Here is a 14,643-nt window from a genome sequence, read left to right as displayed (position 1 = left end):
TTCTCAGTGAATGTAGGTTTGCGGCAGGGGTGTGTGATGTCTCCATGGTTGTTTAATTTGTTTATGGATGGGGTTGTTAGGGAGGTAAATGCAAGAGTTTTGGAAAGAGGGGCAAGTATGAAGTCTGTTGGGGATGAGAGAGCTTGGGAAGTGAGTCAGTTGTTGTTCGCTGATGATACAGCGCTGGTGGCTGATTCATGTGAGAAACTGCAGAAGCTGGTGACTGAGTTTGGAAAAGTGTGTGGAAGAAGAAAGTTAAGAGTAAATGTGAATAAGAGCAAGGTTATTAGGTACAGTAGGGTTGAGGGTCAAGTCAATTGGGAGGTGAGTTTGAATGGAGAAAAACTGGAGGAAGTGAAGTGTTTTAGATATCTGGGAGTGGATCTGGCAGCGGATGGAACCATGGAAGCGGAAGTGGATCATAGGGTGGGGGAGGGGGCGAAAATCCTGGGGGCCTTGAAGAATGTGTGGAAGTCGAGAACATTATCTCGGAAAGCAAAAATGGCTATGTTTGAAGGAATAGTGGTTCCAACAATGTTGTATGGTTGCGAGGCGTGGGCTATGGATAGAGTTGTGCGCAGGAGGATGGATGTGCTGGAAATGAGATGTTTGAGGACAATGTGTGGTGTGAGGTGGTTTGATCGAGTGAGTAACGTAAGGGTAAGAGAGATGTGTGGAAATAGAAAGAGCGTGGTTGAGAGAGCAGAAGAGGGTGTTTTGAAGTGGTTTGGGCACATGGAGAGGATGAGTGAGGAAAGATTGACCAAGAGGATATATGTGTCGGAGGTGGAGGGAACAAGGAGAAGAGGGAGACCAAATTGGAGGTGGAAAGATGGAGTGAAAAGGATTTTGTGTGATCGGGGCCTGAACATGCAGGAGGGTGAAAGGAGGGCAAGGAATAGAGTGAATTGGAGCGATGTGGTATACCGGGGTTGACGTGCTGTCAGTGGATTGAAGCAGGGCATGTGAAGCGTCTGGGGTAAACCATGGAAAACTGTGTAGGTATGTATATTTGCGTGTGTGGACGAATGTATATACATGTGTATGGGGGGGGGGGTTGGGCCATTTCTTTCGTCTGTTTCCTTGCGCTACCTCGCAAACGCGGGAGACAGCGACAAAGTATAATAAAAAAAAAAATAAAAAATATATATATATATATATATATATATTATCCCTGGGGATATGGGTGAAAGAATACTTCCCACACATTCCTAACGTGTCGTAGAAGGCAACTAGAGGGGACGGGAGCGGGGGCCAGAAATCCTCCCCTCCTTGTATTTTAACTTTCTAAAAATGGGAAACAGAAGGAGTCACGCGGGGAGTGCTCATCCTCCTCGTAGACTCAGATTGGGGTGTCTAAATGTGTGTGGATGTAACCAAGATGTCAAAAAAGGAGAGATAGGTAGTATGTTTGAGGAAAGGATCCTGGATGTTTTGGCTCTGAGTGAAACGAAGCTCAATGGTAAAGGGGAAGAGTGGTTTGGGAATGTCTTGGGAGTAAAGTCAGGGGTTAGTAAGAGGACAAGAGCAAGAGATGGAGTAGCAGTACTCCTGAAACAGGAGTGGTGGGAGTATGTGATAGAATGTAAGAAAGTAATTCTCAATTAATATGGGTAAAACTGAAAGTTGATGGAGAGAGATGGGTGATTATTGGTGCATATGCACCTGGGCATGATAAGAAAGATCATGAGAGGCAAGTGTTTTGGGAGCAGCTGAATGAGTGTGTTAGTGGTTTTGATGCACAAGACCGGGTTATAGTGATGGGTGATTTGAATGCAAAGGTGAGTAATGTGGCAGTTGAGGGAATAATTGGTATACATGGGGTGTTCAGTGTTGTAAATGGAAATGGTGAAGAGCTTGTAGATTTATGTGCTGAAAAAGGACTGGTGATTGGGAATACCTGGTTTAAAAAGCGAGATATACATAAGTATACATATGTAAGTAGGAGAGATGGCCAGAGAACGTTCTTGGATTATGTGTTAATTGACAGGCGCGTGAAAGAGAGACTTTTGGATGTTAATGTGCTGAGAGGTGCAACTGGAGGGATGTCTGATCATTATCTTGTGGAGGCTAAGGTGAAGATTTGTATGGGTTTTCAGAAAAGAGTGAATGTTGGGGTGAAGAGGGTGGTGAGAGTAAGTGAGCTTGGGAAGGAGACTTGTGTGAGGAAGTACCAGGAGAGACTGAGTACAGAATGGAAAAAGGTGAGAACAATGGAAGTAAGGGGAGTGGGGGGGGAATGGGATGTATTTAGGGAAGCAGTGATGGATTGCGCAAAAGATGCTTGTGGCATGAGAAGCGTGGGAGGTGGGTTGATTAGAAAGGGTAGTGAGTGGTGGGATGAAGTAAGATTATTAGTGAAAGAGAAGAGAGAGGCATTTGGACGATTTTTGCAGGGAAAAAATGCAATTGAGTGGGAGATGTATAAAAGAAAGAGACAGGAGGTCAAGAGAAAGGTGCAAGAGGTGAAAAAGAGGGCAAACGAGAGTTGGAGTGAGAGAGTATCATTAAATTTTAGGGAGAATAAAAAGATGTTCTAGAAGGAGGTAATTAAAGTGCGTAAGACAAGGGAGCAAATGGGAACTTCAGTGAAGGGGGCAAATGGGGAGGTGATAACAAGTAGTGGTGATGTGAGAAGGAGATGGAGTGAGTATTTTGAAGGTTTGTTGAATGTGTTTGATGATAGAGTGGCAGATATAGGGTGTTTTGGTCGAGGTGGTGTGCAAAGTGAGAGGGTTAGGGAAAATGATTTGGTAAACAGAGAAGAGGTAGTAAAAGCTTTGCAGAAGATGAAAGCCGGGAAGGCAGCAGGTTTGGATGGTATTGCAGTGGAATCTATTAAAAAAGGGGGTGACTGTATTTTTTGACTGGTTGGTAAGGTTATTTAATGTATGTATGACTCATGGTGAGGTGCCTGAGGATTGGCGGAATGCATGCATAGTGCCATTGTACAAAGGCAAACGGGATAAGAATGAGTGCTCAAATTACAGAGGTATAAGTTTGTTGAGTATTCCTGGTAAATTATATGGGAGGGCATTGATTGAGAGGGTGAAGGCATGTACAGAGCATCAGATTGGGGAAGAGCAATGTGGTTTCAGAAGTGGTAGAGGATGTGTGGATCAGGTGTTTGCTTTGAAGAATGTATGTGAGAAATACTTAGAAAAGCAAATGGATTTGTATGTAGCATTTATGAATCTGGAGAAGGCATATGATAGAGTTGATAGAGATGCTCTGTTGAAGGTATTAAGAATATATGGTGTGGGAGGCAAGTTGTTAGAAGCAGTGAAAAGTTTTTTCGAGGATGTAAGGCATGTGTGCGTGTAGGAAGAGAGGAAACTGATTGGTTCTCAGTGAATGTAGGTTTGCGACAGGGGTGCGTGATGTCTCCATGGTTGTTTAATTTGTTTATGGATGGGGTTGTTAGGGTGGTGAATGCAAGAGTTTTGGAAAGAGGGGCAAGTATGAGGTCTGTTGTGGATGAGAGAGCTTGGGAAGTGAGTCAGTTGTTGTTCGCTGATGATACAGCGCTGGTGGCTGATTCACGTGAGAAACTGCAGAAGCTGGTGACTGAGTTTGGTAAAGTGTGTGAAAGAAGAAAGTTAAGAGTAAATGTGAATAAGAGCAAGGTTATTAGGTACAGTAGGGTTGAGGGTCAAGTCAATTGGGAGGTAAGTTTGAATGGAGAAAAACTGGACAAAGTAAAGTGTTTTAGATATCTGGGAGTGGATCTGGCAGCGGATGGAACCATGGAAGCGGAAGTGAATCATAGGGTGGGGGAGGGGGTGAAAATCCTGGGAGCCTTGAAGAATGTGCAGAAGTCGAGAACATTATCTCGGAAAGCAAAAATGGGTATGTTTGAAGGAATAGTGGTTCCAACAATGTTGTATGGTTGCGAGGCGTGGGCTATGGATAGAGTTGTGCGCAGGAGGGTGGATGTGCTGGAAATGAGATGTTTGAGGACAATGTGTGGTGTGAAGTGGTTTGATCAAGTAAGTAATGTAAGGGTAAGAGAGATGTGTGGAAATAAAAAGAGCGTGGTTGAGAGAGCAGAAGAGAGTGTTTTGAAATGGTTTGGGCACATGGAGAGAATGAGTGAGGAAAGATTGACCAAGAGAATATATGTGTTGGAGGTGGAGGGAACGAGGAGAAGTGGGAGACCAAATTGGAGGTGGAAAGATGGAGTGAAAAAGATTTTGAGTGATCGGGGCCTGAACATGCAGGAGGGTGAAAGGCGGGCAAAGAATAAAGTGAATTGGATCAATGTGGTATACCGGGGTTGACGTGCTGTCAGTGGATTGAATCAGGGCATGTGAAACGTCTGGGGTAAACCATGGAAAGTTATGTGGGGCCTGGATGTGGAAAGGGAGCTGTGGTTTCGGGCATTATTGCATGATAGCTAGAGACTGAGTGTGAACGAATGGGGCCTATGTTGTCTTTTCCTAGCGCTACCTCGCACACATGAGGGGGGAGGGGGATGGTATTCCATGTGTGGCGAGGTGGCAATGGGAATGAATAAAGGCAGACAGTGTGAATTGTGTGCATGAATATATATGTATGTGTCTGTGTGTGTATATGTATGTGTATATTGAGATGTATAGGTATGTATATTTGCGTGTGTGGACGTGTATGTATATACATGTGTATGTGGGCAGGTTGGGCCATTTCTTTCGTCTGTTTCCTTGCGCTACCTCGCAGACGCGGGAGACAGCGACAAAGCAAAATAAATATATAAATAAAATGACTTATGGTGAGGTGCCTGAGGATTGGTGGAATGCATGCATAGTGCAAATGTACAAAAGCCAAGGGTTTTATATAAAGGTGAGTGCTCAAATTATGGAGGTATAAGTTTGTTGAGTATTCCTGGTAAATTATATGGGAGGGTATTGATAGAGAGGGTGAAGGCATGTACAGAGCATCAGATTGGGGAAGAGCAGTGTGGTTTCAGAAGTGGTAGAGGATTTGTGGATCAGGTGTTTGCTTTGAAGAATGTTTGTGAGAAATACTTAGAAAAGCAGATGGATTTGTAAGTAGTTTTTATGGATCTGGAGAAGGCACATGATAGAGTTGATAGAGATACTCTGTGGAAGGTATTAAAAATATATGGTGTGGGAGGCAAGTTGTTAGAAGCAGTGAAAAGTTTTTATCGAGGATGTAGGGCATGTGTATGAGTAGGAAGAGAGGAAAGTGATTGGTTCCCAGTGATTATCGGTTTGCAGCAGGGGTGTGTAGTGTCTCCATGGTTGTTTAATTTGTATATGGATGGGGTTGTTAGGGAGGTGAATGCAAGCGTTTTGGAGAGAGGGGCAAGTATGCAGTCTGTTGTGGATGAGAGGGCTTAGGAAGTGATTCAGTTGTTGTTTGCGGATGATACAGCGCTGATGGCTGATTCTCGTCAGAAACTGCAGAAGCTGTTGACTGAGTTTGGTAAAGTGTGTGAAAGAAAAAGCTGAGAGTAAACGTGAATAAGAGCAAGGTTATTAGGTACAGTAGGGTTGAGTCAGTTGGAAGGTAAGTTTGAATGGAGAAAAACTGGAGGAAGTGAAGTGTTTTAGATATCTGGGAGTGGATTTGGCAGCGGATGGAACCATGGAAGTGGAAGTGAGTCAGGGGGTGGGGAAGGGGGTGAAAGCTCTGGGAGTGTTGAAAAATGTGTGGAAGGTGAGAACATTATCTCGGAAAGCAAAAATGGGTATCTTTGAAGGAGTAGTGGTTCCAACAATGTATTATGGTTATGAGGCATGGGCTATAGATAGAGTAGTGTGGAAGAGGGTGGATGTGTTGGATATGAGATGTTTGAGGACAATATGTGGTGTGAGGTGGTTTGATCGAATAAGTAATGAAAGGGTAGGAGAGATGTGTGGTAATAAAAAGTGTGGTTGAGAGAGCAGAAGAGGGTGTTTTGAAATGGTTGGGTCGTATGGAGAGAATGAATGAGGAAAGATTGACAAAGAGGATATATGTGTCAGAGGTGGAGGGAACGAGGAGAAGTGGGACACCAAATTGGAGGTGAAAAGATGGGGTAAAAAAGATTTTAAGCAATCGGGGCCTGAACATGCAGGAGGGTGAAAGGAGTGCAAGGAATAGAGTGAATTGGGACGATGTGGTAAACCGGGTTGACTTGCTGTCAATGGATTGAACCAGGGCATGTGAAGCGTCTGAGGTAAACCATGGAAAGTTTTGCAGGGCCTGGATATGGTAAGGGAGCTGTGGTTTCGGTGCATTATACATAACAGCTAGAGACTGAGTGTGAATGAATGTGGCCTTTGTTATCTATTCCTAGCACTACCACATGCACATGAGGGGGGAGGGGGTTGTCATTTCATGTGTGGCGGGGTGGCAACAGGATTGAATAAAGGCAGCAAGTTTGAATTATGTATATGTGTATATATGTATATGTCTGTATATTTATATATATGTATACGTTGAAATGTACAGGTCCCTATATGTGTGTGGACATGTATTAATAAACATGTGTATGTAGGTGGGTTGGGTCATTCTTTTGTCTGTTTCCTTGCGCTACCTCGCTAACATGGGGACAGCGACAAAGTACAGTGGAATAGAATATTACATATACTTTATCCCTAGGGATAGGGGAGAAAAAATACTTGCCATTCATTCCCCGCGTGTCATAGAAGGCGAATAAAGGGGATGGGAGTGAGGGGCTAGAAACCCTCCCCTCCTTGTATTTTAACTTTCTAAACGGGGAAACAGAAGAAGGAGTCACACGGGGAGTGCGCAGCATCCTCGAAGGCTCAGATTGAAGTGTCTAAATGTGTGTGGATGTAACCAAGATGAGAAAAAATGAAAGATAGGTACTATGTTTGAGGAAAGGAACCTGGATGTTTTAGCTCTGATTGAAACGGTGCTCAAGGGTAAAGGGGAAGAGTGGTTTAGGAATGTCTTGGGAGTAAAGTCAGCAGTTGGTGAGAGGACAAGAGGAAAGGAAAGAGTAGCACTACTCCTCAAGCAAGAGTTTTGGAGTATGTGATAGTGTAGGAAAGTAAACTCTAGATTGATATGGGTAAAACTGAAAATGGTTGGGGAGAGATGAGTGATTATTGGTGCCTATGCACCTAGTCATGAGAAGAAATATCATGAGAGGTAAGTGTTTTGGGAGCAACTAAGTGAATGTGTTAGCAGCTTTGATGCACAAGACTGGGTTATAGTGATGGGTGATTTGAATGCAAAGGTGAGTAATGTGGGAGTTGAGGATATAATTGGTGTACATGGAGTGTTCACTCTTTTAAATGTAAATGGTGAAGAGCTTGTAGATTTGTGTGCTGAAAAGGACTAGTGATTGGGAATACGTTGTGTAAAAAGAGAGATATATACATAAGTATACGTATTAAAGTAGGAGATAGGGGAGAAAGAATACTTCCCATGCATTCCTCACATGTCATAAAAGGTGACTAAAGGGGATGGGAGCAGGGGGCTAGAAACCCTCCCCTCCTTGTATTTTTTTAACTTTCTAAAACAGGAAAGAGAATGAGTCACGGGAGTGCTCATCCTCCTCGAAGGCTCAGTTTGGGGTGTCTAAATGTTTGTGGATATGACCAAGATGAGATAAAAGGAGAGATAGGTAGTATGTTTGAGGAAAGGAACCTGGATGTTTTGGCTCTGAGTGAAATGAAGCTCAAGGGTAAAGGGGAAGAGTGGTTTAGGAATGTTTTGGCAGTAAAGTCAGGGGTTGGGGAGAGGACAAGAGAAAGGGAAAGAATAGCACTACTCTTGAAACAAGAGTGGTGGGAGTATGTGATAGAGTGTAAGAAAGTAAACTCTAGATTGATATGGGTAAAACTGAAAGTGGATGGAGAGAGATGGGTGAATATTGGTGCCTATGCAATTGGGCATGAGAAGAAAGATTATGAGAGGCAAGTGTTTTGTGAGCAGCTGAGTGAGTGTGATAGTAATTTTGATGACAAGACCGGGTTACAGTGATGAGTAATCTGAATGCAAAGGTGAGTAATGTGGCAGTTGAAGGAATAATTGGTTTGCGTGGGATGTTCAGTTTTGTAAATGTAAATGGTGAAGAGCTTGTAGATTTGTGTGCTGAAATAGGACTGGTGATTGGTAATACCTGGTTGAAAAAGATATATTCATAAGTATATGTCTGTAAGTAGGATAGATGGCCAGAGAGCATTATTGGCTTACATGTTAATTGATAGGCATGTGAAAGAGAGACTTTTGGATGTTAATGTGCCGAGAGGTGCAATTGGAGTGATGTCTGATCATTATCTTGTGGAGGCGAAGGTGAAGATTTGTAGAGGCTTTTAGAAAAGAAAAGAGAATGTTGGGGTGAAGAGAGTGGTGAGAGTAAGTGAGCTTGGGAAGGAGACTTGTGTGATGAAGTACTAGGACAGACTGAGTGCAAAATGGAAAATGGTGAGAGCAAAGGACGTAAGGGGAGTGGGGGAGGAATGGGATGTATTTAGGGAAGTAGTGATGGCTTGCGCAAAAGACGCTTGTGGCATGAGAAGCATGGGAGGTGGGCAGATTAGAAAGGATAGTGAGTGGTGGGATGAAGAAGTAAGATTATTAGTGAAAGAGAAGAGAGGCATTTGGACGATTTTTGTAGGGAAATAGTGCAAATGACTGGGAGATGTATAAAAGAGGCAGGAGGTCAAGAGAAAGGTGCAAGAGGTGAAAAAGAGGGCAAATGAGAGTTGGGGTGAGAGTATCATTGAATTTTAGGGAGAATAAAAAGATGTTTGGATGTTTGCTTCCTCGCAAATGCAGGAGACAACGACAAAGCAAAATAAATATAAATATATAAATGTATAAATATATAAATATCCCTGGGGATAGGGGAGAAAGAATACTTCCCACGTATACCCTGCGTGTCGTAGAAGGTGACTAAAAGGGAAGGGAGCGGGGGGCTGGAAATCCTCCCCTCGTTTTTTTTTGTTTTTTTTTCAAAAGAAGGAACAGAGAAGGGGGCCAGGTGAGGATATTCCCTCAAAGGCCCAGTCCTCTGTTCTTAACGCTACCTCGCTATCGTGGGAAATGGCGAATAGTGTGAAAAAAAATAAAAAAAATAAATAAATAAAAAGGTGTTTTGGAAAGAGGTAAATAAAGTGCGAACAGATGGGAACATTGGTGAAGGGGGCTAATGGGGAGGTGATAACAAGTAGTGGTGATGTGAGAAGGAGATGGAGTGAGTATTTTGAAGGTTTGTTGAATGTGTTAGATGATAGAGTGCCTGATATAGGGTGTTTTGGTCGAGGTGGTGTGTGAAGTGAAAGGGTTAGGGAGAATGATTTGGTAAACAGAGAAGAGGTAGTAAAAGCTTTGAGGAAGATGAAAGGTGGCAAGGCAGCGGGTTTGGATGGTATTGCATTGGAATTTATTAAAAAAGGGGGTGACTGTATTGTTGACTGGTTGTTAAGGATATTTGATGTGTGTAAGACTCTTGGTGAGGTGCCTGAGGATTGGCAGAATTCATGCATAGTGCCACTGTACAAAGGGAAAGGGGTTAAAGGTGAGTGCTCATATTACAGAGGTATAAGTTTTTGAGCATACCTGGGGAATTATATGGGAGGGTATTGATTGAGAGGGTGAAGGCATGTACAGAACATCAGATTGGGGAAGACAGTGTGGTTTCAGAAGTGGTAGAGGAGGTGTGGATCAGGTGTTTGCTTTGAAGAATATATGTGAGAAATACTTAGAAAAGCAAATGGATTTGTATGTAGCATTTATGGATCTGGAGAAGGCATATGATGGAGTTGATAGAGATGCTATGTGGAAGGTATTATGAATATATGGGAGTATGTGGGTGGTAAGTTGCTAGAAGCAGGGAAAAGTCTTTATCAAGGATGTAGGGCATGTGTATGAGTAGGAAGAGAGGAAAATGATTGGTTCCCAGTGAATGTTGGTTTGCCGCAGGGGTGTGTGATGTATCCATAGTTGTATAATTTGTTTATGGATGGGGTTGATATGTAGGAGAGAGGGTCAAGTATGCAGTCTGTTATGGATGAAAGGGCTTAGGAAGTGATTCAGTTGTTGTTCACTGATGATACAATGCTGGTGGCTGATTTAGGTGAGAAACTTTAGAAGCTGGTGACTGAGTTTGGTAAAGTGTGTAAAAGAAGAAAGCTGAGAGTAAATGCAAATAAGAGTAAGGTTATTAGGTTCCGTAGGGTTGAGGGACAAATCAACTGGGAGGTAAGTTTGAATGGAGGTATTAAGAGTATATGTTGTGGGAGGTAAGTTCCTAGAAGCAGTGAAAAGTTTTTACCGAGGATGTATGGCATGTGTACATGTAGGAAGACAGGAAAGTGATTGGTTCCCACTGAATGTCGGTTTAGAGGAAGTAATGTATTTTAGATATCTGGGAGTGGATTTGGCAGCAAATGGAACTATGGAATCGGAAGTGATTGACAGGGTGGGAGAGGGGGTGAATGTTATGGGAGCGTTCAAGAACATGTGGAAGAATGTTATCTCGGAGAGCAAAAATGGGTATGTTTGAAGGAATAGTGGTTCCAACAATGTTATATGGTTGCAAGGTGTAGGCTATAGATAAGGTTGTGCAGAGGTGGGTGGATGTGTTGGAAATGAGATGCTTGAGGATAATATGTGGTGTAAGGTGGTTTGATCGAGTAAGTAATGAATGGATAAGAGAGATGTGTGGTAATAAAAAGAGTGTGGTTGAGAGATAAGAAGAGGATGTATTGAAATGGTTTGGTCAAATGGAGAGAATGAGTGAGGAAACATTGACGGAGAGGATATATATGTCAGAGGTTGAGGGAATGAGCTTCTGCAGTTTCTCACACGAATCAGCCACCAGCGCTGTATATCTATATATATATAGCAGCAGGTTTGGATGGTATTGCAGTGGAATTTATTAGAAAAGGGGGTGACTGTATTATTAACTGGTTGGTAAGGTTATTTAATGTATGTATGACTCATGGTGAGGTGCCTGAGGATTGGCGGAATGCATGCATAGTGCCATTGTACAAAGGCAAAGGGAATAAGAGTGAGTGCTCAAATTACAGAGGTATAAGTTTGTTGAGTATTCCTGGTAAATTATATGGGAGGGTATTGATTGAGAGGGTGAAGGCATGTACAGAGCATCAGATTGGGGAAGAGCAGTGTGGTTTCAGAAGTGGTAGAGGATGTGTGGATCAGGTGTTTGCTTTGAAGAATGTATGTGAGAAATACTTAGAAAAGCAAATGGATTTGTATGTAGCATTTATGGATCTGGAGAAGGCATATGATAGAGTTGATAGAGATGCTCTATGGAAGGTATTAAGAATATATGGTGTGGGAGGAAAGTTGTTAGCAGCAGTGAAAAGTTTTTATCAAGGATGTAAGGCATGTGTACGTGTAGGAAGAGAGGAAAGTGATTGGTTCTCAGTGAATGTAGGTTTGCGGCAGGGGTGTGTGATGTCTCCATGGTTGTTTAATTTGTTTATGGATGGGGTTGTTAGGGAGGTGAATGCAAGAGTTTTGGAAAGAGGGGCAAGTATGAAGTCTGTTGGGGATAAGAGAGCTTGGGAAGTGAGTCAGTTGTTGTTCGCTGATGATACAGCGCTGGTGGCTGATTCATGTGAGAAACTGCAGAAGCTGGTGACTGAGTTTGGTAAAGTGTGTGAAAGAAGAAAGTTAAGAGTAAATGTGAATAAGGGCAAGGTTATTAGGTACAGTAGGGTTGAGGGTCAAGTCAATTGGGAGGTAAGTTTGAATGGAGAAAAACTGGACAAAGTAAAGTGTTTTAGATATCTGGGAGTGGATCTGGCAGCGGATGGAACCATGGAAGCGGAAGTGGATCATAGGGTGGGGGAGGGGGCGAAAATCCTGGGAGCCTTGAAGAATGTGTGGAAGTCGAGAACATTATCTCGGAAAGCAAAAATGGGTATGTTTGAAGGAATAGTGGTTCCAACAATGTTGTATGGTTGCGAGGCGTGGGCTATGGATAGAGTTGTGCGCAGGAAGATGGATGTGCTGGAAATGAGATGTTTGAGGATAATATGTTGGTGTAAGGTGGTTTTATCGAGTAAGTAACTGAATGGTTAAGAGAGATGGGTGGTAATAAAAGGTCGTGGTTGATGAGATAAGAAGAGGATGTATGATAATGGTTTGGTCAATATGGAGAGAAGGGTGAGGAAACATTGACGGAGAGGTATATATGTCAGAGGTTGAGGGAATGAGCTTCTGCAGTTTTCACACGAATCAGCACCAGCGCTGTATATCTATATATATATATCACAGGGGGTTTTTGGGGTGGGTGTGGATGGTATAGCAGTGGAATTTATTAGAAAAGGGTGGTGACTGTATTATTAAACTGGTTGGTAAGGTTATTAATGTATGTATGACTCATGGTGAGGTTTGTCGAGGACTGGCGGAGATGCATGCATTGTGCCATTGTACAAAGGCAAGGGAATAAATTAAGAGTGAGTGCTCCAAATTACAGAGGGTATAGTTTTGTTGAGTATTCCTGGTAATTATATGGGAGGGTATTGTTTGAGATGGGTGAGGCAATGTACAGAGCAGCAGATTGGGGAGAGCGTGTGGTTCAGAATGTGGTAGAGGATGGTTGTGGATCAGGTGTTTTGCTTTGAAGTATCGTATGTTAGAAGAACTTTAGAAAGCAAATGGATTTGTTATGTGCTATTATGGATATGGAGAAGGCATATGTATTGAGTGATAGAGATGCTCTATGGAAGGTAATTAAGAATATTATGGTGTTTTGTGGGAGGAAAGTTGTTAGCAGCATGTGAAAAGTTTTTATCAAGGATGTTAAGGCATGTGTACGTGTAGGAAGAGAGGAAAGTGATTGGTTTCTCAGTGAATGTAGTGTTTGCGGCAGGGGTGTGTGTGTTCCATGGTTGTTTAATTTGTTTATGGATGGGGTTGTTAGGAGTGTGAATGCAAGAGTTTTGAAAGAGGGGCAAGTATGAAGATTCTGTTGGGGATAAGAGAGCTTGGGAAGTGAGTTCAGTGTTGTTCGCTGGATGATACAGCGCTGGTGGCTGATTCATGTGAGAAACTGCAGAAGCTGGTGACTGAGTTTGGTAAAGTGTGTGGAAGAAGAAAGTTAAGAGTAAATGTGAATAAGAGCAAGGTTATTAGGTACAGTAGGGTTGAGGGTCAAGTCAATTGGGAGGTGAGTTTGAATGGAGAAAAACTGGAGGAAGTGAAGTGTTTTAGATATCTGGGAGTGGATCTGGCAGCGGATGGAACCATGGAAGCGGAAGTGGATCATAGGGTGGGGGAGGGGGCGAAAATTCTGGGAGCCTTGAAGAATGTGTGGAAGTCGAGAACATTATCTCGGAAAGCAAAAATGGGTATGTTTGAAGGAATAGTGGTTCCAACAATGTTGTATGGTTGCGAGGCGTGGGCTATGGATAGAGTTGTGCGCAGGAGGATGGATGTGCTGGAAATGAGATGTTTGAGGACAATGTGTGGTGTGAGGTGGTTTGATCGAGTAAGTAACGTAAGGGAAGAGAGATGTGTGGAAATCAAAAGAGCGTGTTTGATGAGAGCAGAAGAGGGTGTTTATGTTTTGAAATGGTTTGGGCACATGGAGAGAATGAGTGAGATGATTGACCAAGCGGGTATATGTGTCGGTGGTGGACGGGGATACGAGGAGAAGTAGGAAACCAAATTGGAGGTGGAAAGATGGAGTGAAAAAAGATTTTGTGTGATCGGGGCTCCTGTACATGCAGGAGGGTGTAAAGGAGGTCAGGTAATAGAGTGAATTGAGCGATGATGTATTACCGGAAAGTTGACGTGCTGTCAGTGATTGAATCAGACATATGACAGCGTCTGGGGTAAACCATGGAAAGCTGTGTAGGTATGTATATTTGCGTGTGTGGACTGTATGTATGTACATGTGTATGGGGGAGTGGGTTGGGGCCATTTCTTTCGTCTGTTTCCTTGCGTCCCTTTGCAAACGCGGGAGACAGCGGACAAAGCAAAAGAATAATTATATATATATTTATTTATTATATATATTTCTTATATTTATATATAGCTTGTGGAGGCTAAAGATAAGATTTTGTATGGGTTGTCAGAAAGCATGAGTGAATGTATGGGTGAAGAGGGTGGTGAGAGTAAGTGAGCTTGGGAAGGAGGACTTGTTGTGAGACAGTACAGGAGAGACTGAGTACAGATTGGAAAAAAAGGTAAGAACAATGAAGTAAAGGGGAGTGGAGGGTGGATGGGAGTATTTGGGGTAATCAGTGATGGATTGCGCAAAAGATGCTTGCTTGCATGAGAAGCATAGGAGGTGGGTTGATTTGAAAGAGTAGTGGTGGTGGGATGAAGAAGTAAGATGATTAGTGAAAGAGAAGAGAGAGGCATTTGGACGATTTTTGCAGGGAAAAAAGGCAAATATGAGTGGGAAAGAAAGAGACAGGTCAAGAGAGGAAAGGTGCTAGAGAGTCGAAAAACGAAGGGCAAATGAGACTTGGGGTGAGAAGTATCATTTAAAATTTTTGGGAGAATAAAAAGATGTTCTGGAAGGAGGTAAATAAATTGCGTAAGACAAGGGAGCAATGGGAACTTCAGTGAAGGGCGCTAAATTGGGGAGGTATAACAAGTAAGTGGCGATGTCGAGAAGAGATGGAGTGAGTAGTTTGAAGGTTTGTTGATGTGTTTGATGATAGTAGTGGCAGATATGGGGTTCGTGGTTGAGGTGGTGTG

General features: G+C 42.8%; 1 protein-coding gene across 1 annotated transcript in view; it reads right to left on the bottom strand.

Moving 5' to 3' along the window:
• The window catches only part of Clbn (Nuclear export mediator factor NEMF homolog Clbn), a 908,728-nt gene that overhangs the window by 395,091 nt on the left and 498,994 nt on the right, over window positions 1-14,643 (bottom strand). The window lies entirely within an intron of this gene.

Source organism: Panulirus ornatus, chromosome 1, assembly GCF_036320965.1.
Source record: "Panulirus ornatus isolate Po-2019 chromosome 1, ASM3632096v1, whole genome shotgun sequence".
NCBI classification, from domain to species: Eukaryota; Metazoa; Arthropoda; class Malacostraca; order Decapoda; family Palinuridae; genus Panulirus; species Panulirus ornatus.
The sequence above is the reverse complement of the archived record's forward strand: the minus strand, read 5'-3'. Positions and strand labels throughout refer to the sequence as shown.